This window comes from Mastomys coucha, unplaced genomic scaffold, assembly GCF_008632895.1.
Source record: "Mastomys coucha isolate ucsf_1 unplaced genomic scaffold, UCSF_Mcou_1 pScaffold5, whole genome shotgun sequence".
In the NCBI taxonomy this organism is placed as follows: Eukaryota; Metazoa; Chordata; class Mammalia; order Rodentia; family Muridae; genus Mastomys; species Mastomys coucha.
In genome coordinates this window covers 59,837,599-59,863,826 of record NW_022196911.1, presented here as the reverse complement: position 1 = coordinate 59,863,826, position 26,228 = coordinate 59,837,599, and the positions used below count along the sequence as shown (strand labels likewise).

At 40.1% G+C, this 26,228-nt stretch overlaps 1 long non-coding RNA gene across 3 annotated transcripts; it reads right to left on the bottom strand.

Annotated features, from left to right (window-relative positions):
• Nucleotides 1-3,936: 3,936 nt before the first annotated feature.
• On the bottom strand, nt 3,937-20,174 carry LOC116077727. Of its 3 annotated transcripts, XR_004113313.1 has the most exons (5): nt 20,142-20,174; nt 10,776-10,937; nt 9,993-10,230; nt 8,914-9,168; nt 3,937-5,090 (listed from the first exon to the last, which is right to left on the bottom strand). It is a non-coding gene; the product is annotated as an uncharacterized LOC116077727 (long non-coding RNA). The 3 variants fall into 3 exon arrangements; XR_004113312.1 differs by having other exon boundaries at nt 8,914-10,230; XR_004113314.1 differs by lacking the exon at nt 20,142-20,174 and adding an exon at nt 18,377-18,754 and having other exon boundaries at nt 8,914-10,230.
• Between the last annotated feature and the right edge of the window lie 6,054 nt (nt 20,175-26,228).

Genomic DNA, 26,228 nt, shown 5'->3' with positions numbered 1-26,228 from the left:
GGGTCTCACAGAGGAAGCCATTGTGGGAACTGGGCTTGCTAGCTTAGTCGGTTTCCAAAAGGCATGGTCTTGGGATGAAACCAGAGCATAATAAAGAAAGAAGGGAAAATAGCCACAGGCTCACATCTCGACACAGAGAGAGCAACCCAAGAACTTTCCAGGGTGTTTCCCACTTGACATTTCCTTCCTTGACCTTTCTGCTTTGTGCTTTCTTTCACACACTGGCCCAGAGTAAAATTGAGCATTATCTTTAGAAAGAGGAGAAAGCCAAGAACTCAAACCATAGACCTCTGACCTCGAGAAGACAGACTGTAAGTAAGGTGACATCTGGCTCACTCCACACAGAGTTCATACCTTAGAACTCTTCCCACCCGAATCAGCAGGCTGTTCCCAGAGTCAGCTTAATGAAACTTCGGTGCAATGGGGGCCTTCTGCATGTTCAAAAAGGTGATATGTGGGAGCAATAAGAACCACAGTCATAGAATTCCACAGTTTTCTGCAATTGATTTTTCCCCCCTGACCTGCATCTAAACTCTAAAAATAGTGAAGATATTGATTTCCCCTTTAACATTGATAACCATCTTGATACTTGTAATGACGGGGGTGGGGCGGGGTTCAGATTTAGCCTGGAAGGTTGTATCTTATGGCTCTGAACTTTACTCTCCTGATTCAATTTCAGCTCTGAAAGTGTGTCAGTTACTTCCTGACCCTGGCTTTAGTCATTTCACTTGATTGCTTGCCTCCTCTGCAGGATTGCTGCTCTGTGGAAGCCTCTGCTGACCCTCCAGGAACACTGGCTGCTCCTCCCTCCTCACTTTCCACCTATTCCCTCTCCTGTAAGCTGTGCCCAAGCCCTAAGTCTCATGTTGAGGCTCTGCACAGATCTCTGAACTTTCTGGAGCCAGGAGTATACACGCTGTTTGCTGAAGCAGCACCGACTCCTCTTGTCCCCTTGCTTTGGTGCCCTGAATCTGATGTCAAGCTTACTCAATGTGTGAAGAGTCCCTCTGCCTACATTACATTGTTGGCTGTGTAGAATAAGCAGTGAAAACTCCCTCTGTCCGTCTCTTCTGTCACTTCTAGTAGGTGATAAGAGTGTTACGTGTCTCATAATCTCACAGAGCAATGAAAAGCCTGTGATCAGTTTTGCCCTTGAAGTGTAGATTCCAATATAGTGAGCTCCTATTTAGCCCTCAGCACAGTGCCCTCCATGGACAAGGCTTTGCATTCCTGATGCAACAGTCTTCCAAGCACTGACTTTGGACATGCTGGGCCCTTTGTCTAAAATGAACTCTTTCTTAGCCCAGGGCTTTTGTCTAGCTATTGTTCATGACAAGAACACATTTCTCCTCTCTCCCTCTATAACTACTTCTACCCTCCTTTCATTTTTATTTCAATTATTAGCTCCTCCATCAGGGTTGTTTGGCCTCTCCTATGTGAAGCACATGCTTTCTTCACTGTGGCCACAGCACAGGATTTATTTCTCCTCTATTTATTTGATTTATTTACCTTTAATAGCCAAACTCTTTTATTAGCCTAGTATGGTCACTTTCTTTTCCTCTCAGATCTTCAGTATCTAGTTTTGAATGAGCATATGAATGAATAAATGAATGATAATAGTAATTAGTAATAATAGAAACAAGAAAATGACCTTGTTAGCACACACCCAATGACCTTTCATAAAATCGAAGTCCTCATGTGCACTGGGTGCTAAGCAGCTGGTCTCCTGCTCCACTTATGGAGAGAGACAAGATGGTACAAAGTCCTTTGAGCTCCTTAGAATGGAACAGCCATACATAAACATAACAGATAATCCTGTTTCTTTCCATGAATTCAAAATAATGTTTGAAAAAGAACAGGCCCTCTCAAGGAATTATGCCCATGCAATCTTAGCTCTAAGTAGCAAAAAATCCCCAAATAGTTTCATGGTCTCTAATGTAATGCAGATGTAGAGGGTAAGAATTTGATGGTCAATTAATTTAGAAAATATCCAGGGCCTCTCAGAGGTTCAACTTATTGACTTTGAAATTCGACTCGTGATTACAACTCACCCCCCTGTCCTGTCTTCGCCATGCCTAAAGTATAAAAAGAAAGCTTGTAATATTGCTTATGGAATGTTCTAGATGGGTTGTTAAGCTGTTCCTCATAAATAAAAAAACAAGTTTTGGACACAGGCTTCCTGACTCTTTCCAATTGGGATCATTCCTGAGTGAGGAAGTGGAATGATATTAAATTGACACGCTTCTGCCAGCTGACTTTGTGGCCAGTTGAACAGACAGAACTGGCATCTCCACACTTCATTAATCTTTGACAGAAAGCTCTGGCCACTGGACTGGAGACCCACATTGCCAAAGCTTGAGTGTCTGCTCTTCTTGGCTTCTGTCTAGATATAAAGCAAATGTCTCAGGAAGCTCTGAACAGCACAGCGTGTGCTTTCCTCCCATGTGACTGGCTTTGAATGCAAGAACTAATAATACTCGACACAGAGGAAGCCAAATGCTACTGGGGCTACAGGCAATGTGGTACCAAGAGTCACAAATACTGATACTCCTCACTCAAGCCATTTAATGCCTATTGAGCCTGATTGACAATGTTGCTCCAGGCACTGTCCCTCTTTGCAGCCAAAGTACTTCATGTATCTTTCTAACTTAGGGCTTCTCAAACTTGGCATTTAAATATCTTTTTATCTTAGTTAGGGTTTTACTGCTGTGAAAAGACACCAAGACCAAGCCAACTCTTATAAGGACAACATTTAATTGGGGCTGGCTTACAGGTTCAGAGCTTCAGTCCATTATCATCAAGGTGGGAACATGGCAGCACCCAGGCAGTCATGGTGCAGGAGGAGCTGAGTGTTCTACACCTTCATCTGAAGGCTGCTATCAGAATAATGACTTCCAGGCAGCTAGGACTAGGGTGTAAAAGCCCACACCCACAGGGACACACCTACACTCCAACAAGGCACACCTTCTAATAGTGTCACTCCCTGGGCCAAGCGTATTCAAACCATGACAAGAGCAAAGCATGTAACTGCATTTTTTGTGACGTCTTTGTTGAGCTATAATTCTAATACACTCCAGTCATCAAAACATATAATTCTTTTAACATATCCAGTATGATATAAGTATCGACACTACCTCTTCCCATGAGTCGAGGGTCTGGAAACCTAAGTGTAGTGGTAAGGGAATGAAGAAAGGACAAATACATAGAAACTCCTAGAGAAAGTCTGGGATCAGGTAGACTTTGTGAACTCTAGTGGAGTGGTGTCAACTACCAACTACTGCAAAACTCCAGATCCTCGGCACATTTATTACATACAGCACAGAGCGTGGGGTTAGCTAGTCTCAGGAGGACTTTGTAGGAACAGTCTTAGGCTGTGAAGATCTAGGAGGAGGAAGCTAAAGTTGCTAGTGTTTGCACACACTGGTCAGTCATGAGTCAACACTGATACCTAGAATGCAGAAAGGCTTTGTAACTGTCCCATGGGTCTAAGAAATTGGTCCTTGACATGGCTATGCTCATGTCAACAATGCACACTCATTCACAACTTCAGTTGGTCTTTATACACACATTGAAGGCATCCACAGTTTTCCATACAGCATAATCAATTTTTGAGCATTTTCCCCTACCACCCAAGAGACCCCACACCCTTTAACTTCCATGTTACTCAAATCCAAATTATTCCTCTCCCTTAATTGCCAGGCAGTTTAGTGATATACATTCTGCCTCAATAGATTTTCCAAGTCTCAATTTTTCATCTAAACAGAACTAAGTAATATGTGGTTTGTTGTGCCTAGCTACAATATTATTTTACGTATTACTTTTTTTTTTTATGTGTGCTGAAGTTCGATCAAAAAGTCATCCCAAGGAGTGATTGTATTTCTATGATCATTTTGCCACTGCAGAAATTGTATGGAAGAATGCAAGACATAGATTTTGGTCACGAGTTATTTTTAATCCAAATGATAGCTGAAGATAGCTAGCTGCAGAACACTAAAAATATATCCAAATCCTATGACCTGAGACACTCAAGTATGTGGGACACAGACCAGAAGAGTACGATGACATGCTGTGTTCTGCTTTCTCAGAGTGAGTTCTGGGTCAGCATCGGCTCTTGGAGATGGGCCAGTGGCTTGGTGGGAAGGGCCTCACTTCCTGGTTTCTGGATGCACTCATCAAAACCTTTCTTCTGGCCTTTCCGTCTAACTCCCTCTATGAGTGTCTGCATGTTTCCTCAGCCATTTCTACCTTTATTTTCATCCCTTTAAATTCACCTTTGTAGGACCTACTTATCAAAAGTTTGAGAATGTAACATATACTTTATTGTGTGGTTTCTCTTCCTAAAACATGAGTAAGGGTAGTGACGATCAGATTGGTGAATGTTAGCTCCAAATGGACCCATCTTCAATTCCTCCTCACATTTTATTTCCTCTTATTCCATGACCTGTGCTTTGTCCAAATGCAGTCTTCAATTTGCTTATAGATGCTGTAGAAATATAACTTTGTATAACAGAGCCAGTAGGCCTTTCCAACATGGATCTGCCATGAGTCTCAAGGTCTATGTATTTAAAACAGAACTGGCTATTCCTTTTAACTCTTCTTTGGTCTATGTCAAGGAAATCACGATTAACCAAAGCTCAAGGATCATCCTTCCCTTTGTCCAGTCCTTCATGTCCTACATTCAATTAGACATTAGTCTATGAAAGCTTTGGCCTGCAATTTATTTGTCTATGTATTTACTTTTGTTGACAACTGGTTCCTTAGTTACAAAATATAGATGTTGATCGCCAATCCCACACAGGAAACTGTGGGAGGAAAAGGCACAAACATTCAGATGGTATTTGGAATAGAAGGAACCCAGTCTCAGCAAGACTCCCAATTATGTCATCTGCCTGAGCATGGCCTGTGGCCAGAGGGGGCTTCAGCAATAAAACAGGAGACGTTCATATTAGTCAAAACATGGGGCTGTGCTGTGGAATAAATGAGATGTTCTGTATAAAGTGCTTGGAAGAATGCCAGGAGTAAACGGATGGCCCAGCACTACTGTCTCTTGGTAGATATGCAGTAGCCCCTGCTGTCTGTGTCTCGGTCACCTGCAGTCAATCAAAAATATTAAATGTAAAATCATGGAAATAATAGCTTACATTTTCAATTGTGCATAAAATCATATTCAGGCCACCGCTGTCCTGCTTGGAATGTGGACTGTTCCTTTGTCCAGTGAATGCCCATTCAATATGGAAGTTGCCCTTAAGTCACTTACTAGCCATCTTTATAACCAGATGTGTAGCCTTGGTATAATGGTGCTTGTGTTATGTGGTCCTTCTTTTAGTTAATAATGATCTCAGCAGGCAACTGGGGAAGGCCAAAAAGAAACATTAAGATGGATGTTCTAGATAAAATGGGAGGAAAAAACCAGCAGGCTGAGGCTGCTGACGTCCATAGCAGGAACAATCCTATCCAGGAACTCATGAAGAAGGGGACTGCTGCATATGTGTTGCTTGCAGTATTGTACTTAAAACAACAAAGGTCATGGGCTCCATGCAAGGCAAGTGCTAATAGGGATGGTATAGGTACTTTGCCTAAGGTAGAGTGGGTCAAAGTACCCTCTCTACCATTGGCTGCCTCATGTTCAGGTAGAGGCACCTCTGCCTGCATTTGCATCTTTACAAGTGTAGATGTATGTGCGGGAGTTCCCTTTATGCTTTTCCCAGCAAGAATGTGGAGCAAGAAGGTGTCCATGGTGTTCATGAGAGTAGTAAAGGATACTGTGAAGCTATTAAGGATTGGTACCGTTCTTTGCATTAGGCCTTCTGAAGGAAAGGATCTGGAGTTTGCTGTGACACAGGGAATTCTATCTGGTGCTGGATGCTTTCCTGCTGTTCACATTAAGCTAAAAAAAAATAAAAACCCACTCTAATATGAGGTGTCTCCAATACTAAACTGTCCCTTGGGTTTAGAGGGGCCACTCCTGTAAGTTTTCTCAGTCAATTTCTGTTTTGCTGTTCAGTATTTGGCCTGGGGAGAAGGGCCCACTGCAGTTACATGCCCTCCTCACTGCTGCAGTGCCCAGTGCTTTCTGAGCCTCTCTAGACTCAGGGCTCTGCCACAGAGGACCATGGAAGGACATGGGCGGGGGGGAGACGTGGCCTCCGTGGATTCATGGTTTCTGGACCTTAGCTCAATCATGCTTGTAATGTCTGCTTTGTCTGATAAAAGAAATCACAGTCTTACTTAAATAAATTAAGAAGAAGAAGAAAATCCACAGGGCAGCCTTATTATCTTTGAAAAAATCAACCTGTATTTATCCTGGTATATAGCCATTTCCAAAACACATTTTCCTTGGCTAAGGAGTCTAGGCCTGCTCACAAGGAAACCCTCAACAGTCTATTCAGCTGGAATGCAAATGTGCCCAGGAAGGAAGGGGCTCCAATATTTTTCGTAGTAAAGGACCAGTGTATTATTGGACTCTCAAATCCTGTCTGCTCTGTGAATATCAGTTACAAATGCACCCAGGACCTTCCTGCTTTTGCAATATTTCTCCTGACACAGACACCCAACATAATTACAAGGAGATCTGTGCAGTCCCTACTCCATGTGTTGGCTTCCTGCTATTTCTCCAGGTTTGGAAGCAACTGGCTTGAGCTAGGACTGTGAGGCTGTAGATAGGAGATGTGCTCTCAGTTCCAAATGGCAAGGAGGTGGCAATCATTAAAAAGAGATCATTACTAATAACATATTTAGAAAAGTCAGCCAACAGCCTGCTTTCCTTTTTTAGGTTTCATGAAAGACTAATGTAAACCAGCCACTCAGCCAATGAACCTCTTTAAAATAATGCCAGATACTCCCCAGTAACAGGCCTGGAAGGAGAAGTGCTGATATAATGGAACATGTACCCTCTTCATTGTGTTTCTCCCTCCCAGCAATGTGACGAGTCTTCAGCGAAAAGCTACTTAAGCATTAAGAATGGTGAAGCAGGGGCTGGTGAGATGGCTCAGTGGGTAAGAGCACTGACTGCCCTCCCGAAGGTCCTGAGTTCAAATCCCAGCAACCACATGGTGGCTCACAACCATCTGTAATGAGATCTGATGCCCTCTTCTGGTGTGTCTATATAATAATGAATAAGTTTAAAAAAAAAAAAAGAATGGTGAAGCAAAGATGGTTGTAGCACTGGCTTTCATGGATCCCACAGCTTAGTAAGGTATGATAGTCAGCTTGCCACTATTATAGCGCATGCTGGGGCTGCTGAGTTATCAAGAGGAAAGTCTTAGTTTGGGTCATAGCTTTGGGCCTGTGGTGAAGTTGTATATGGCATATATGTGTATATATATATGCATATATGTACATATATATGCATATATATATATTTCAGATGGGCAAGGAATATATAGAGTATTATTTCTCTCCTAATGCTTGGCCCTGAAAGAAAGCTGAATCTCCCCCAGTAATGATGGAAATGATTAGCTAGCACCTGCAGCTCATTGTATTGCTAAGTCATGATCCTTAGGAGGTCAGGTGTGGACTAGGTGGGACATGGCCCCAAGGTGAATCGCCAAACATGCATATATGTGTGTATATATATGTATATACACACATATATGCATATATGCATATATATGTACATATGTATATATATATGCAATCTATGATATATATGCAAACTATATATATCTCCACAGTTCTTACTCTAAAGGGGACTATGGGACAGTTTATTCTGGAAACATTTTGAGTCACCATGACCCAAGGACAAAGATTTAGGTTACCTCAAATCCCACGTTCCAATGTGGAAGCAGTTTCATGAAATTTTATAGTTGTACAGAGCAAAGAAAAATGTAAATTGAGGCAACTTTAAAACACATCAGTGAATACACCAGAGAGCCCATTATAGCAAAATAGGGGAAGCTTTGCCATAGGTCTCAGATGCTAGCTGATAACATTCTTAACTTTAGGGTTGGTAGAAGCTAGTTGTCTGCTATGTTAATAGGTTCTGAAAGCTCTTTTTTTCCCCACACTGTTAGTTATACTATTATTAACACAGAATGTTAGTTCTGACACAGAGGTGGGCAAAAATGGCTGTTCAAGGGCTACCTCTAGCCTGAGACAAGGTAGGTAGCCTTTGGTCCTGCCATACTCCAACCGCCCCTTATCACTGCAGCTTTAATCAATCAGCCTCTGTAGACACAGCTTCTTTCTGGGAATTCTCACTAGCCAGGGAGAGCATGGAAGAGTGAGGGAGTAGGCAAACACCAGGGGGACGTGGGTGTGGGAGAGAGCAGGCAGCTGAGAGGCAACAGAAGCTGTGGGGAAATCGGGTTTCATAGAGGACCACAGTAAGGCTCGCTCCTGGTGGCAACTTGCTGACCTAAGCTCTCTCCCAAGCCCACTCTGCTCGGCTGAGTCTTCCTTCTCCTGGGTGAGCCTTAGTCAAGCAAGCTACCATCTCTGAGTGGAAAAGTCACCAAAGCCAGAGGAGAAAGATGCTTCTAAGGGCAGACAAAAGAAAAAGAAAAGGAAGTAAAAATTAAAGATTTTTCCCTCCTTTTAAAAATGATTAAAATTAAAGATCAGAATGCGCAAATGGATTTCATAGAGATTTGAGAACACCCAGACCCACTCTGTTCACCCTGAATGCTACATTCATGAATACAAGCTTCTTTTTAATGTAAAACTTTTAACTCTTAAGCAAGCTATCCTCTTTGAATAAACTCTGGCTTTGCTTAACTTTCAAAAAATGTTTAAAAACATCTGAAAGTGTGAAAGAAAACCCATTGAAAATGTTGGGTTATAGAAAACAGAAAAAGGCAATAGTCTTTGGGGGCAAGAAGTAGTCAGGGGATACTTCAGGGAGTCACGCTTCAGAGGAAGCACCAAGCAGAACAGATTGGTGGGTTCAGGATCACAAGTCAAAACAAACCTTACCTCTTTGTAAGTATTTGCTGTGGTAAATGAGAGCTTACATCTCACTATAGGGTAAACTCTGAGGTAGGTGCTGTGGCTAGCTTGGTTCAGCATAATGCTGGGGCCGTAGTGCATGAGAGTAGGTGTTCTTGTCATCTTGCCTGAGTCTAGGTGCTGTAATCATTCTGTTCAGTGTAGGTGCTGTGGTCATCCAGCAGGCTGGTTTTTGGTGCACAGTCAATAATCACTGAAGACTTGTCAAAGTCCTGAGGAGACCTGCAAATAGGAGGCAGGTACTGACATACAAGGGAGATGATGATGGTCTGACTAGGTAGCTTCAGTGATGATAAGCAGGCAGGGGCATGTTCTGAGACTCTCAATAACACTGTTGAGTACTACAGACATCTTGACTGTACGAAGAGTGTTCCTTGGTGATTGATCCATGTACTGTCATTGAGTTGCTGAATGTAGAACTCATGTACAGATGGTCCTGTTTTGGTGATTAGATTTTACACTTTGTGATGTCCGCCAAAGAACACACATTCAATAGAAACTGACTTCAGATGGGCAAGGAATATATAGAGTATTGTATCTCTCCTAATGCTTGGCCCTGGAAGAAAGCTGAATCTACCCCCAGTAATGATGGAAATGATTAGCTAGAACCTGAAGCTCACTGTGTTGCTAAGCCATGGTCCTCAGGAGGTCAGGTGTAGTACATTTTCAGGTAAGATGGACTAGGTGGGACATGGCCCCAAGGTGAATCTCCAAACATTTGCATTACTGAAAACTCATGTCTGGGGATGGTCCATATACTCCAAAGAAATGATACAGATATGCAACCAATTATGTTTTCAGCAGTATACCTCTTTCTTGAATACCATTTAGCTTTTAATCCAGGCTTGAAGTTGTGTTGTGTTAGCTCTTTGACTTTTCCTTTCTCAAGGTTGTCTTGACTATTGCTCAGCTCTTTGCTTCCTACAGGTTTTGGAATGAGCTACTCATTTAAACAGCCTTGCTAGGAATCTGATTACTGGTCCATGATGCTAAATAATAAGGTTTCGAAGGCATTCAAAGATTAAGAAAATTGGTCTTTCACGTACCATTCAGAGGAAGTTATTTGAGGATTTACACCAGCAAGAATAAAGAGAGATCAAAGAGAAGCCTGAGGAATGTAGGAAACTGTGACAGACTCCAGAGCCAGGAAAGCATCTGGTCTGAATTGTAGCAAGGGGTCAGAAGAACCAGTGGATGTCCCTGGAAGGGGGTGTTCCATGTGGGAATGCACAGCCCAGGGGGAAGATGCAAAGTCTTCCAGCGTCCAGTAGCAGCATCTTACTCCTGAAAACAGGGAAAAGTGAAATCACATGAAGACGCCTGCAAGCGGGCGGGAAAACTAGATACAAAATTTGTGGTTGTACATATGAGACAAATTTTAAAATGATGTTTGAAAGAATAAAGAGTGAGCAATGAAGAATCACACACACAATGCACACAAGTGTTTCCTGTAGATTAATTATGCAAGGCCCACAAGCCCCAGCGATAGAGGTTTTCCTAGAGAAGACAAACTGAGGCAAGAAGTGACATAGCTGAGACCCCAGAAGTTCCAAATAGGTAAAATGAGGGGCTTATGATAAAGAAATACTAAAGCCACAAACTGTTCAAAGTAGTCATCACATCTCAAGAGACTTGGAAAGACTGAAGCGGATGTCTCCATGCTTTATCGGTCAAAACCCTATGTACCCTATGTATACGTTAATTTATTATATTCATGAGTAAAATGTACAAATATCAAAGATATGGGCTCTGTTCTGTTTTGTTTTTGCCAAACAAACCTAAGAGCTAGCTTGTAGATTGTAAGTGAGACAGAGTGAATGACAGCATACCTGTTTTATAGAAAATACATTTTCCATCATCACACATTGGAACATCCCATGGGTCATCTCAGGGCCTTGCTCAGATTGATGGTTTGTTCATCTTTTTCTTTGTCCTGGATTTCTCCTAAGTGTCTGTGTATGGATGGAGCCAAAAATCACTTGCTCCCTTGACTTTAAAGGAAAAAACGTAGTATCAGTTTCCACCTCAGACAATCCGCACTTCAGACAATCCATAAGTATGCAACCTTCTTCTCTTGGGAGATGATTCCTAATGACACTAAAGTCATTCAGAAAACACCATCCAAGGGTACATTGCCAGGGCAAAACATTCTATAATGGTTGCATAACACACTATTTAAATGAGAATCATAGGCTTAGATTCCCCAAATGAAAGCACAGACATGACAAATATCAAGATGAAGAAGCAACCAAAATATTGTAAAGGTGTCAGGTGTTATGGTGCATTCTTGCATACATAGCTCTTGAGAGGCTGGGGTAGGACAATCACAGAAGTTTGAGAATACCTTGGGCTACATAGTGTGTTGAAAGCTAGTCAGAGCTTCATTGCAAGACACCATCAAGGACACCATCAGGGAAAACTGCTTAGGAGAAAATAGGAAGGGGAGTGGGGTGTGGTCACTGCCCTGTTCCTCCTTTTTATCCTCTTTGCAAATAAAAATATTGCCATCCCAGCACAGTTGTCCAATAAAGGTCGTTGAAGACTTGGGTCTTTGTGTACTGGGCTGAAGAGAGAACTTAGTGTACACCTTAGGCTTTTAGAAGAATACAGAGACAAAGCACTGTCTACTTCCAAGATGGTGACTTGAACATCATTATTTTCTAGAAGATAGAATTCTATGGATTCACATGGAGTATGATGGAGTGGCCTAGAAGGGGCCAAACTTCTCCCTCTATCAAGCATTTTTCCAATGACATTACCTCTTTCATGGAGGTGACATACCTCATAGTCGAACCTCACACTGTTACACAAATGATTAAGTTTCCAACATATAACTGGGATGCCTTAGCACAAGCTTTTGACACAAATGGAATTGGGGTGATAAAATTACCGAAGACTAGAGTGCTTCAGACAGGGCCAAGTTCTGTATTGGACTGAGTAAAGTAGAGCTATTGAACTATTTATGATTAGAACTGTGAGTGGATTAGGAACTCATCCACAGAAGAAGCACACTAGGAGGGTGATAACATAAACTTGAAGGTAGACTTCACTGTCACATGTATCCAGCTTACTGAGTTGACAGAATAACTTTCTTGAGTACCGTTGTTAAGCTTTTCAAAGTTAACTGCAGATATCTTTCGTGCGTTGGCACATCTCTACAGTAATATCCCCGTGCTAAGTCAGAAGCCCCTCCTTCCTTATCTGTCCATATTTCACTTATGAGTTAATTACTCTACTTATCCACAGCAATTCTCTTCATTCATTCTTACAAGTCTTTGGTTTGGGATCACAAGTTATAAACTTAAAAAGCATAATTCCTTAATGAATTCTGACTGAGGAAATTAGGTATGTTTGATGCTCTCTTTTTGAAGAAACCCATCCTTATATAGCTAGAAAACATAATTATGACTACAAAAATGTTTGAGTGCACTTAAAGGTTTCAAAATATATGATAGTCAAAGTAGCAAATCTAAATTAAGTATTTAATTACATTTAAATGTAAATTTATTGTGGTTACTTCAGAACACTAATTTTTCTCCAATATAACAAGTGTATAAATGTCAAGTGATGAAAGTGTTATTTCTAGATTCGGGTGTTAAATTCTGACTTCTCATGCTATGTGGCCTTCTCTCTAAGGAAGATGCTAAGCTGAGTAACTTTTATGAGTTTCAGTAGGACATGCTGATGGTCAGAGATACAGAATTCTTTTATTGTCTAGACAACACTTTCTGCCATTTAAGGATGCTGTTTATTATACTATGTGGTGATGTTGCTTTCTCAGCATGGTTGTGGCTGTAATACTAATCATTTCAGCTAGGATGTTGATGGGATTCTTGTCAGCAACTTAGATGTGATTCATTCAAGCCTTTTGGTAATTGTGATGTCAATGAGTCTATAAGTCAAAGTAGATGCTGATGTGGTCCAAGACCTTTCAATTCATGTCTCACATGTTACAATCTCTTTTTCTTCTATTCAGAGACACATGGAACTTGAATGTAGGTTGATTGCTTTGTTACATTTTCCATTTTCTTGGGTCTTAAGTTACAAATGTGGATTTTCTGTCTACTTTCAAATGCCTTGAACTTTATGAAAACTGGAGTTCTTTTATTGACCCAGACCACCCAACTCTTGCAGATATCAAAATGTTAACCAGTTGCCTTTTAAAATACTGTAAGTTATTTTCCCACTTTTGTAATGATTTATGCAATGTTAACTAAAAGAGGCACGAGTACAGACTCAGTTTGAGAAACTCAGTTAGAATCAGTTTTGTGCTTTTTGTCCATTTAGTAGTAATAGAAAGTAGGCTGGACAGATATTATTTTTTCATTTTATAAATGAGTACATACTGCATGTGAAGATACGGGGTATTTTTCTCCAAAATATGTGGCAGAATAAAGACACCAACATAGGTCTGATTATACATGTGCCACATATTCTATTGTCCCTCCCTGCCTCTCTGCTAGAGTTACTTGAAGGAGAAAATAAGACTCCTCCACAGCTTTAAGTCAGCTGCACCTCATTAAAACTGTAGGACATTTTCACAAAAGCTGCATAAACCTTAACTCCTCAGAATTGTTCAGGAGTAGGGCCTATAACCAGTGCTCTTGAATATTCTTCTGTGCTGGGTTGCAGCACAGGTTGGCCATTTCAACAAATGCTGGTGCTAGTCTGCAATGGTAAAATTTAAAATGAACTTGTGGACAGTTTTTATACGTGTGAGACAGCCTTCATAAGACTGGCTATTTTCTAAAGTTAATATTAGTTACAGCAACAAAATGAAAGGCCAGTTCTTCCTCATCATTCCAATTTCTGTTCATACATTATCGTGTTCTATACAATAATAGAATGACATATTTCTTAGCTCATAGGAACATCTGTGAACAGATGCAGAAAGGCTTCTGCTAGAAATTCACCCCATGTGACAGCTGACTGCCACAGTCCTAGGCAAGAAGGGGCAAAACACTGCAAAGTGTCATTTCATAGCTGATTCTCAAATTTTTGGCTTTAAAGCACTGAATCCACTTCTTCACAGCTCCTATACTGAAAGCAAATGGCTAGAGAGTTCTACACACAGTGATTCTAGCTTAGATATAAGTTAAAACTAAAATTCAGTTTCTCCTCTAGCCTCTCATGGGAGAACCTTGTCCATTGAGTGTCCAAATGATCATAAAGTAGGGCTTAAACTGCATCCCATTAGCATGCACACCCTCAACATAACCAGATACTCTGAGTTTGATAGACATGAAAATGGGGAATAAGCTCAAACCCATTGTTACAGAAAAAGACATTCTGAACAGACACTGATAGTCTAAACACTAAAAACATCAATTATTAAATGGGACCTTGTGAAAGTGCAAAGAGTCTGTTCTGCTGAAGCCACCATCATTCAGCAAAGCAGCAGGCTACAAAATGGGAAAAGAGCTGATAGGCAGGATATAAAATATATAAAGAACTTTAAAAAATCATCATCAACAAAACAAATAATCCAGTTAAAAATGGTGCACAAACCAAGTAGCGAATTCTCAAAAGATGAGACATACATGGCTGAGACAGCCTTAAAGAAATGTTTAACATGGTTAGTTGAACATCAGGGAAATGCAAATCAAGGCTACTTTGAGATTTCATTTTACACCAGTCAGGATGGTCAAGATCAATAAAACAAATGACAGCTCATGCTGTGGAGGATGTGGGATAAAGGGAACATTAGTTCATTGTTAGTGGAGGTGCAAACTTGTAGAGCACTGTCTTAGTCTTTGCTCTATAGATATGAAGAGACGTTATGAGCAAGGCAACTATTGTAAGAGAAAGGAATTCATTGGGGGCTTTTAGTTTCAGATGGTGGCATGCAGGTAGGTGTTGGAACAGTAGCTGAGAGCTACATCCTTATTGAGAGAGAGAGAGAGAGAGAGAGAGAGAGAGAGAGAGAGAGAGAGACAGAGACAGAGACAGAGAGAGACAGAGAGAGACAGAGACAGAGACAGAGAGACACAGAGAGAGACACAGAGAGAGACAGAGACAGAGACAGAGACAGATACCTTGAGACTCTGAGACCCTGAGCCTAGCTTAGGCTTTGAAATATCAAAGCCCACCCACAATGAGACTTCCTCCAACAAAGCCACACCTCTAATCTTTTTCAAATAATGTCATTCCATGGTGAATAAACATTCAAATGCGTGAGCTTATGGGGGGGCATTCTTATATAAACCACCACAACCACTATGGAAATCAATGGGACTGTTCCTCCGGAAACTGGGTATTCATTTATCTCAAGATCAAGCTTATATTACTCTTGGGCATATACCCCAAGGATTCTACATCCTACTACAGAGACACTAGCTCAACCATGTTCAGTGTTGTTGTATTCATAATAGCTAGAAAGCAGAAACTGCTTAGAAGTCTGTCAATAGAAGAATGAATAAAGAAAATGTTGTACATATATAGAATGATACAATAATAAAATATTTTAAGAAATGAAATCATGAAATTCAAATGTAAATGAATGAAATGAGGAAAGAAATCTTTCTTGGTGATGTAATGCAGACCCCAAACCACAAATGTTGTTTGTTTACTTTTTATGTGGATGTTAGCTTTTAGGCATTCAACATGTTTGCTACAATTCAAATAACCATATGTGTTAGGTACCTAATAAGGTACTAGAGAGGAGAAAATAGAATATACTTCTGTGACATGCCAATGATGAAAGTAGAATAAGAGGACTAAATACTGAGGGAGATGGGAGAGGAAAGCAACTCAGAGACTATAGGGAGAAACAGCTAACAGTAAAGGCCACTAGAAAAACCATATGGAAGCCCTACTACTGTAGAAGTATCCAAAATATAAGCACATATAAAAGGATTCTAAATAGAGTCATCAAATAGCAGAAGAGACAATGTCCCAACTAGACATTTTATGCCACCAAATAAAACCTCCAGTGCCAAGAGCAGGTTACAGCTTGTTAAGTTGTTGGCCAAAGGAGCCCCAAGGAAACCCTCAAATACATTACAGTGTATTGCCAAAGCTATTGGTTGCTGTCTACAACTTGAAGGAAAGACCTTATTGCTGAAGTCAACGCTTGCCCGTATAATTGAACACAGAGAATCCAAGATGGTAGCTAACTAGCAGCTTCACTCTTATGGACTTAGCATTCTTGGTGCTTGTCTTAGGGTTTGTATTCCTGCATAAAACATCATGACCAAGAAGCAAGTTGGAGAGGAAAGGGTTTATTCAGCTTACACTTCCACATTGCTGTTCATTACCAAAGAAAGTTGGGATTGGAACTCACACAGGGCAGGAACTTGGAGACAGGAACTGATGCAGAGAGCATGGAGGGGTGCTACTTACTGGATTGCTTCCCCTGGCTTGCTCAGCTTGCTTTCTTATAGAACCCAGGACTACCAGCCCAGGATGGCACCACCCACAATGGGCTGGGCCCTCCCCCTGTCCCTTAATCATTAATTAAGAAAATGCCTTACAGCTGGATCTCATGGAAACATTTCCTCAAGGGAGTCTCCTTTCTCTATGGTAACTCTAGCTTGTGTCAAGTTGACACACAAAACCAGCCAGTACTGTGCTGGAAAGTACTTTGCATACTACCAGAGGATGAAGGAAATCATCAATATTTTTAACCTACAAAACTTGTGATCTTCAACAGTGACTTATTTGCAAGATATTGTGGTACATTAGTGGCACAAATGTGGAGTGACCAACCACTTTCTAACTGGATTGAAGGTCCACATCATGAGATGAAATCAATACCTGAAACTGTTAACGTAGTCACGAATCTGAGATAGGACTAGGGGCAAACCCATTATTATTATTCTGCTAAAAAAGAAAAAAAAAGTAGCAGTTAAATTACTCCTGGTGACATTCTACTATACCTATAGAAAAGTGCTTTGCTCAACTCTCATCAGAGATGTTTCTTCTTGCAGTAAATGGGAACTAGCATTGTGATTCACAATTGGATGGTGTGCAGAGCGTGAGATACTTTAGAGCACTCAGTCCTCAATGGGACATTGCCACCAAATCCCTACACTCAAGGCTTAGGTTTGTGGAAGAAGAGGCAGAAAAATTGTAAGAAGTCAGAGGTGATGGATGACCTGAAGGAAACAGTGTCTTCCAGACACACATAGGAACTCACAGAGACTGTGGCAACATGTGCAGGCCTACAGAGATTCTAGCATTGAGAAGGGCACGTGGATGTGGAGTTCCACTTCTCCTCAAGAAGCAATCTATAACTGATACCTGCTGGCAAAAGAAAAGAAATCACATCTTTTTTTTTTTAAACAATGGTATCTCACTGGGTTTATTAACCACACTTTAGAGCATATACCATGCTAAGGGTAGTTGTAGTTAGCCAATACAAATGAACTCAGTAATATTTCTGTGAACTTTTTGTTTCATTTTGCTTTGTTTGGGATTTTTTTTCTTTCTTATTGTTCTTTTATTTGATTTGGGTTTTGATTTTGTGGTTTTGGTGTATTTCTTGTTTTGTTGTTGTTGTTTGTTTTGTTATTTTTTGTTTTCTGAAAGAGAGGGGGCAAGACATAAAGTTGGATGGCTAGGGAGAGAGAGAGGAGATCTTGGAGGGAATTGTGGCAGGGGGAAAACATAATCAAAATATATTCTATGAAAAACATTTTAAAAAAAAAGAAGTAAAAGAAAAAAATCCAAGAATCATTTCTGAGCAGATTCTCTTCACCCCAGGGAGTCCAACCTCTGTGAAGGCAGTTGTCAGTCTTTCTTAAATCTCTGCTGCCTAGTATCAGACATAGCAGGGTCATTGTCCCAGTGCTGGGGAAGCTACGGATGGTCACCAGATGCAGCACTTCCCAATCATGTCTGTTTCAGGCAAATATGTGTTTGTCAGAGACTAATTGCTAAGACAGAGGCAAGCCAGGTCTCTGCAGCAAAGCTTGTCCCTCTTTCCTGTTTAGCTTCTCATCCCAAATATGAGTTTTGCAAGTTAAACAGATTTATCAGAAGAGTGCTTTTCAACTACTTGCCTCCTAAGGAGTAGCTGGCAGAGAAATAATGAAAAAGAAAAGTGTCCTGGGCAAACCTGTCAATTAATACTGGTCTCATGGAGGCCAAGACTGTAACTTCTGAATGTTCATCCACGTGTGATTTATATTACAGTTATTGATTGCTTCAGCTACTTCAGAACTATGGAAACAGACTTGAATGTCATCAAGGAAATGGTAGAGGCTATTATTACAGTGCGAACACTAGCCAATAACTTGTGGTTTTCCTTTCCCATAAACTTAGGAGTTGAAACCCAAGGCCAAGTGGGAATCATGGCCATAAAAAACATGGGCATCTATTTTATTCCCTTGAACCATACTGAAGAGTTTTAACTACCCTGTTCACCTCAAACTCCACCCTCCAAAAATTTCAACCCCAAATCCCCTTAAAGATTAACAAGCTGACAAACCTTGCTAATGTCAAAGAGAGGGAACAGCTCCCTGCTTGCCACCGGAAACCAACTCCAGACTTCCTCTTTCTTCAGTGGAGGACACTATGTAACTATTCAAAAATGTAAGGCTTCTTCGAATATGATGACTATTACAGGACCGAGATATAGACTTCTTCTGCAGCCAGGTAGCAACACTCAGTCAATGAATCAGCCCTCAGTCTGGGCTGATGTTCAGCAGGGAGATGATTTATAATGGGATACAGGGGCAGCCGGCGGATACACCTCAGGGTAGATAATCCAGACCAGCTGGGCATAGATTGTGACACTTCTTTCCCATTTCTTGTCTTTTTTTTTCTCAAAGGTCTTAGAGAGGGCAGCCTGGAGACACACAGCACACAGGGATTCAGGCTGACATGTCCTACTCCATGTCTTTCTGATACTGTTGTCGGCCCAAGAGAAATAACCCAATAGGAATTAGGTTCAATGGAATTTACATAATTCCCAAAATAATATCACAACAGATAGAAATACTATCTTTTTCTAATTTTTTTTTTAAATAGAGGGGATTGATGGGTACATAAAAGATTGGATAATTGCATAGTATTTATACTGTTTTTATAGGATAGCAATATTTTACTGCAACAAACATTCTCAAGTAATATGCAAATGTTTTCTGGAGATACAAAGTGTATAGGAACAGAATATAAGGAACAACCTTTAAAAATAATAAAGCACACAAGTATTGTGTTCAGAAACAATATTTTTTCCTCATGAAAAATACCCTGAAATTCTATTGTGATTTTTATCTTTTATACTTTTAACTGCAGCTGACCCATAAATCTGAGGGAACGTGGGTCAACTGATGGTAGGCAGGTATCTCCACTGCATCCCATCTTCTCTACCTTTCCTAAAACACACAAAACATGTTCTTTTCCCCCTTACAACCTACAGGACACTCCTGGCACCAAGTGTGTGATGTGCTTTGCATCCAGACAGTTACCAGTTCCTCAATTCCCAATGAACCCCATCTGTGAGTCCTAAAATTCAACGTACTTTTTGGTGCTTCATGTGGCCTCTAGTAGGTCAACCATGCTCTTAGTACTAGTTGGTCAACATCGACTTAATTTGATGGGGTTGGTGGGAGGAAGGACTCATGGTTGGGTGGGTTGGGAGAATAGATCTTGGAATTGGAGAAGGGAATGAGTGTATGGACTACATAAATTGTATGAATTCCTCAAAGAGTTGGTAAAAGTACTTTGTCATTCACTATGAGTCATTAAATATCAAAAAAGATGGTCTTAACACCTAGAAAATCCCAAAGTATTTAGGATCTTAAAGCCATAAACTAATCAGAGACCAACAAGTGCAATCTCAACTTATAGGTTGTGACTCCTTAGGGAACCAAATGACCTTTTCATAGATGTTATCTAAGACCATCAGAAAACACAGATATTTACCTTACAGTTCCTAACAGTAGCAAAATTAGAGCTATGAAATAGCAATAAATAACTTGATGGTTGGGGGTCACTCCAACATGAGGAACTCTATTAAAGGGTCGCAGCATTAGGAAGATTGAGAACCACTGAACTAGAGGAACAAAAGTTGTTTCTAATATCCTTGGCTATTTAGAATATTAAAAGAGTTCTAGGAACTGAGTGCCAAGATTTGAGGACAAGGCCCAAATATTGTCATTCCTCTGTATCCATAGAGATTTGGTTCTAAGTCATCCATATATATACAAACTCATAAACAACCCAGGCTCTAGAGCAAAACTCTTACAGACCCCATGCATAGGCTCCTGCACACTCCAGTCACCTCTGGATGAGCTATCCTGCCTAAGAACATGGAAGCACAGCTAAAACACTGCATCACAATGGTGACTGTGCATGCTCAGGAAGCATGCAGTGTTTGCATTTTCAATGTAGTTGGTTGTCTCTGCAGATACAGAACTCAGACAGGAAGCTTTGGGCATACTGAGGGCCGTATATTTCTCATTCATCACAAACTCAGGCTTGTCTCTCTGAAGTACCCACTGTTGTCATCATTGCAATTCTCTAAGTTTTATAAAAATGCTCCTTGAATAGGTTTCTCACGATTCTCTGGTTCGTTATCAGGGACCCATCATTGTCTAAATTAAACTGTCACAACTAAAGCATCTTTGTGACATCCATGAGGAAGGTAAGAAGCTCAGGGTTGTAAAGGAACCTGACCAGGGAGCTCTCTTGCAAAGAAACCAAGGCACAGACAAGGAAGGGACTTCTGTTCTTCAACATGAAATGCTTAGAGACATGGGAACTCCGCAAGACTCTCAAGGAATGTTAATGCCACACATTCCTGAATGGAACATTATTCATGTGTGAAGATAATAGAAAGAATGTGAAGATACACTGGAATCCATTAAGTATACAAGCTGCAAACCTATACCCCCAAAATGTCACCTACTGATGAACTCAAATGTTAGAAGAAACTGTAACTGGGTTTGATAGTGGCTCTGACATGTGGAGTTAGGAACAAAGTTTTAGAATGAAATCTAAAATTGCTTAAATACCCATCTAAGCCTAAATAGACTTGGAAGACAATTACAGAACACTGAAAATGCCATAATTCACTCTGAAAGGAAAGACTATGGTTGAAAATGAGTAAAAAATGAAAAGAAGCTTCCCAAATGCATGTGCCTGATACTGAAGGAGGTGAAAAGGGGAGAGATTGCTCTCGTTTCTTCCTTGAAAGGAAGAGAATCAGTGGAGACTGCTTTCTGCTGGAGATTGATAATTAAACAGGCAAAGGGCTGAAATTAAATTGTAATTGAATTAAAAGAAGATTTGAAACTTGCTAGTTCATAGAGAAAATAAATAACTATGCACTGTCCACATAGCAAAACAGAGTAAAAGACAATATTTACTTCTATAAAATAAAGAGTAAAGGAGGAGTAATGTGGGCCAGAAAAGTAAATTGGTAGTTGTTGAAACAAGAAGACAGAAGCCAACAGCTTGCATCTTAAAACGGGTTGGACATACTCTTATTCAAGGACATAATGAAAACATAAGTACGTCAAAGGATATATGAACAAATCCATGCTAAAAAGCCCTTCGTTTATCACCACCACCACCACCACCATCACCATCACCACCACCATTATTTGGTGTTGCAGATGAAACCAAGGCTTCTGTATGCTAGACAAGTGCTTTTCCACTGATCCTACCCTCAACTCAGGTTCATGTTATTAATATCCAGGCCAGCATTTATTGTTAAAACACATGGAAAGTATCTTAAATGTCCTGGTTGACTTTTATTGTCAGTTTGACACAATTAGAATCATCTAGGAAGAGGGAACCTTAATTGAGAAAATGCCTCCATCAGATTTGTCTGCAAGCAAGTCTTTGGGGCTATTTTCTTGTTTAAGCATTAATGTAGGAAGACCTGATTCCTTACGGGCAGTGCTACCTCTTTGGTGATGGTTCTGGGTTATATAAGAAAGCAAGCTGAAACAACTGTAGAGAGCAGGCTATTCACTAGTACTTCTCCATGGCTTCGGCTTTAGATCCTGCCTTCCTGTTCCTGCCCTGCCCTTCTTAGATGATGGACTATAAGCTGTAAGATAAAATGAACCTTTTCCTCCCCAAGCTGCTTTCGGTTGTAGTGTTTATCACAGCAATAGAAAATCTAATTGAGTCATCTAACACACACACACACACACACACACACACACACACACACACACACCACACTTTCAGGATGGATCCTCAACTGAAGTCAATCATTAATGAAAATGACAAACCCAGTGTTTTAGAGAAAATTCTTTGTCACCTCCAGAACTTACAGAAGGATACCTCTTACCCTAACCTGGGAACACATATCAAACAGTAGAAGAATGGCAGAGTCCTGGGATATAGTGAGCAACCTGGCAACAAGTTGAGGGATGGATGAGAACAGTACCCTGCTGCAGGGGGATCAGGTGATCTCAGTTTAGGATAGCTCTGAGTGACAGGGCAGTGCTGTTCATGATGACAATCAGAAAGGATTGCTTTGCTAAATTCAGAAGGCAACAGTGAGACACATTTTAGTAAAATAAAAGGGCTGGAGAGATACTCCGTCATTGTGAACACTTGACACTTGCTCTTCCAGAACACCTGGGTTCTGTTCCCAGCGCCTCCACTGGACACCTTAACTCCACCCTTATCTATAGAAAAAGTAATTTTATATGTTTGAACTATGTCTTTCAAAACTGAGAGTGAAATGCAGATGTTTCAAATAGATACAGTACAAGGCATTTTGATAAAAGTTCATAGCTACACTGTAGAGTCAAACCATGGTCCTAGAAAAACTAGTAAAGAGGATAACACAGAGAGAGAGAAAGAGAGAGACATAGGGAGACAGAGAGAGGCAGAGAGAGGCAGAGAGAAGCAGAGAGACAGAGACAAAGAGGAGGAAGGGTGTTTCAAAAAGTCACAAGGGAAACATTATATTTGTTTAATTGAAATACATATGTAATATATAAGAGTATGTGTATCCACATATAAATAATTTAAATGAAGTTATGCCACTTGGAGTGATAATTCTACCCCCGAGAGCCATAGATATCTAGCAAACTCCCCCAGTGACAGGCGTGGCAAACTTTCATTTGATTCATAGATCAGAGGGATTCAAGAAACACCTCAGACAATATAAACTATTACCATTGCCAGTGGTTGTCTTTCAGAACGGGCAGGTAAGACCATATGGCTGAAGACACAACACAATTTGGAACCAGGACTTAATGAATTTATAGATCTGATCTGGAAGACTCCTCTCCAAGGACTAGCTCTCAAAGTATCTAAAGGTGCAATGCAAGCTGCCAAGGGAAGCAAGCTGTCAATTGTGTTACTCAGGTGTGATTGCTATTAACCACAGCAATGTCCAGCATAGCAAGATAGTGCTATAGCTTAACAATGGCACTTTCATCCTGAGGCTACCCAAGAGTTGGGATATTGAACCTGAAGCTGACTCAATAGAAGAGAATTCATACCTGATATTACAAACCTAACCAAGAGCACATGGCATGATAAATGTGACTCTCAGTCCTCACCAAACAAGTTTGTTTTATGTATCCAGTGGCCATGGTGACAGAGATCCACAATTGGTCACTGTGCCGAGGACAAGTGACTGGGTGATGTCAAAGCCCAACTGATAGGTCTGCAGTGCAACCTCTAAACCTCCAAGAAAGTCACAAGGGCTAGAAAGACTATGATAGCCATAGAATCATGGTACCTGTTGTGAGATAGCTTCCTCCAGACATGACAGACCAGCTGTATTCAGGGACACTCTCCAGGAAAAGATAGACAGAAGCAAGGAAGCTCCACTGAGAAAGAGAGTCTCCCATTTTACACCAAGGCCAGAAAGCCATCCAGTCATGGGGGACTGCTGCCTTCAGAGCAAGGTTCAACAATGAAGTCTCAAACTTCAATAAAGAGCTATAGCTAATCAATGGCTGCTGAGAGGTAGAGGATCAATTTTCTCTAGGACAAGCCTCCAGATAGGTTATCTAATCCTAAGGTTCATCCCTAAACACATGTACATACTAAACACTAAACAGACTCTATGGTGTGTGTGTGTGTGTGTGTGTGTGTGTGTGTGTGTGTGTGTGAGTGTGTGCAAATAATAAAAAGGAGGAGGTTGTACATTTGAGAGAGAAAATTAGGGCATGGGAGGAGCTTAAGGCAGGAGATGGAGAGGTGTAAGTGCTATAAATATAGTACTCATGCATGTAAAATTTGAAAGAATTTAAAATTAAAATTTAAAGAGAAGGGTATTGCCATCCTCAACAAATTCCAGTAACAGAAGTGAATAAAATGAAAAGAAAATCAGCAAAGGTGATCTTTGGTACTTTGAAGAGATTAAATAGAATTGACATAGCCCCTAAGATGACAAATCCAACAAAGAGGGCAAGACATAAGTGCAGATTGCAGATCTTGTATCCATAAATCTGAAATCCAAAATGTTCCCCAAATAAAAATGCTTTGAGATTATGTTAGATCACCAAGAAATGCCTTCACATATAAAGTCAGTTTAAAACTCGTTTCCACTTGTCTCTAGGCTCTCTATACAACATATGACTTAATGTCTACATTCGGATCACTCACCAAGATCCCTTATGGATATGTACACAAATGCATGTGGACAAACACTGAAACTTCCTCAAATTCAAGATGTGAAGTCCTATGCCTTCTGTTGCCAGACATTATAGACCAGAGATCCCCAATGTGGCCCACAGGACTCAGGGATGACAGTTCAGATTACACTGACATGGAAGAGGATTTTGAACAACTTACACTAATAAGAATGATGGTATAAAATAGAGAAGTCCCTTTAGAAACACACTACCAAATACAGAAATACATTACCAAAACTGATTCTGTCAAAGATTAATATATAAAAAAGAAAAATAAGTACAATTCTACAGAAACCATTTAATTCATAAGGAAATATTTCCTCCCCAAGAGGAAATCCTAGCTGTATCAAACAGTTAAGGGCAAGTTCATGCTGATCTTAAAGAGGCTCTTTAAAACTACAGACCAAAGGAATGTTGAGTTCAGTGTAAAGCAGGCAAATAAAACTAGACAGATGTTATAGGGAAAAAAATTACCAATCAGTACCACATCTTATTTACTGTCAGCATTATGCTTAGCATCCAAGGTCAGAAGCAAGACAAAGGTGTCCACACACAATCACTTCTACTCTATAAAACTCTGGAGATTTCAGCCAATGATATAAAGCAAAAAAAAAAAAAAATTAATGACAAATATACTGGATACAAATAAATAAAGTGATTTCTATACTCCAAATCACTGTCTGTGTAGGTAATCCAATGATTATTCAGACATACAAAGAACAATGAGCAATGTGGGGAGCGAGATGAAGCAAATACACAGAATTACTTGCTTTTCTTCTTTCTTAGAATGGATAATTTAGAAAAAAATTATCACTTATTATTATTTCAAAAATAAGACATTCAAGAAAAACATTAAACCAAAAAAATACAAGACTTGTATACTTAAAATAAGAAAAACTATTTAAAATAACCAAGAGAAATCAAATATACAAATAAATGGATAAATATTCATGGTCATGATTTTGAAAGATTAATATTATTTAAATGTTTATTCACTTACATTGTGATCACAACCACTTTGAGAAAAGATTTATTTTTATAGTTCTGATGGGCAACTCAAAATTTAATGCAAAGGGGAACTGGTTGTGAAGAGAACTCACCAGATCCATGCAATGGACTAGAAACCAGAAACAGACAAACTGATTATGATAAGGGAGAAAGTCCCTTTATGCCTATGGAGAAAGAATGGGCCTGCATATCTCCCTTCTGGTATGCATAAAATTAAAAATATTGTACGTGCCTTAACAGTGGAACTTGAAACTATCAAGTCTCTGGTAGAGACCTTAGAAGAATGTAGTCATTACTCAGTGTAGCTGATTTGTCAGCTTTTCCTGAGTAAGTTTTAATAAACCTCATTTCTCAAATGCATTTTATTGAGCTTTCCTTCCTTCCTTCCTTCCATCCTTCCTCCCCCCTCCCTCCCTCCCTCCCTCCCTTCCTTCCTTCCTTCCTTCCTTCTTTCTTATTTAGTAGAGATATCATGTTTCCTGAGCTGGCTTATTTCTTCACCTTAGCATTTTTGTTTTCCCTCCAAAATTTCTCACTTTGTTAAATATCAATGTTTAAAACATCTCTTTACTTTCATGACTTTCCATTTCTTTGCTAAACATTATTTTAATTTATTTTTAGAATTTCATGCATGTATACAATGTATCTTGATCAAAACACTTTATCCTTCTTAAACTCTGCCCTTTCTTCCTTCCTTCCTTTTTTTTTTTTTTT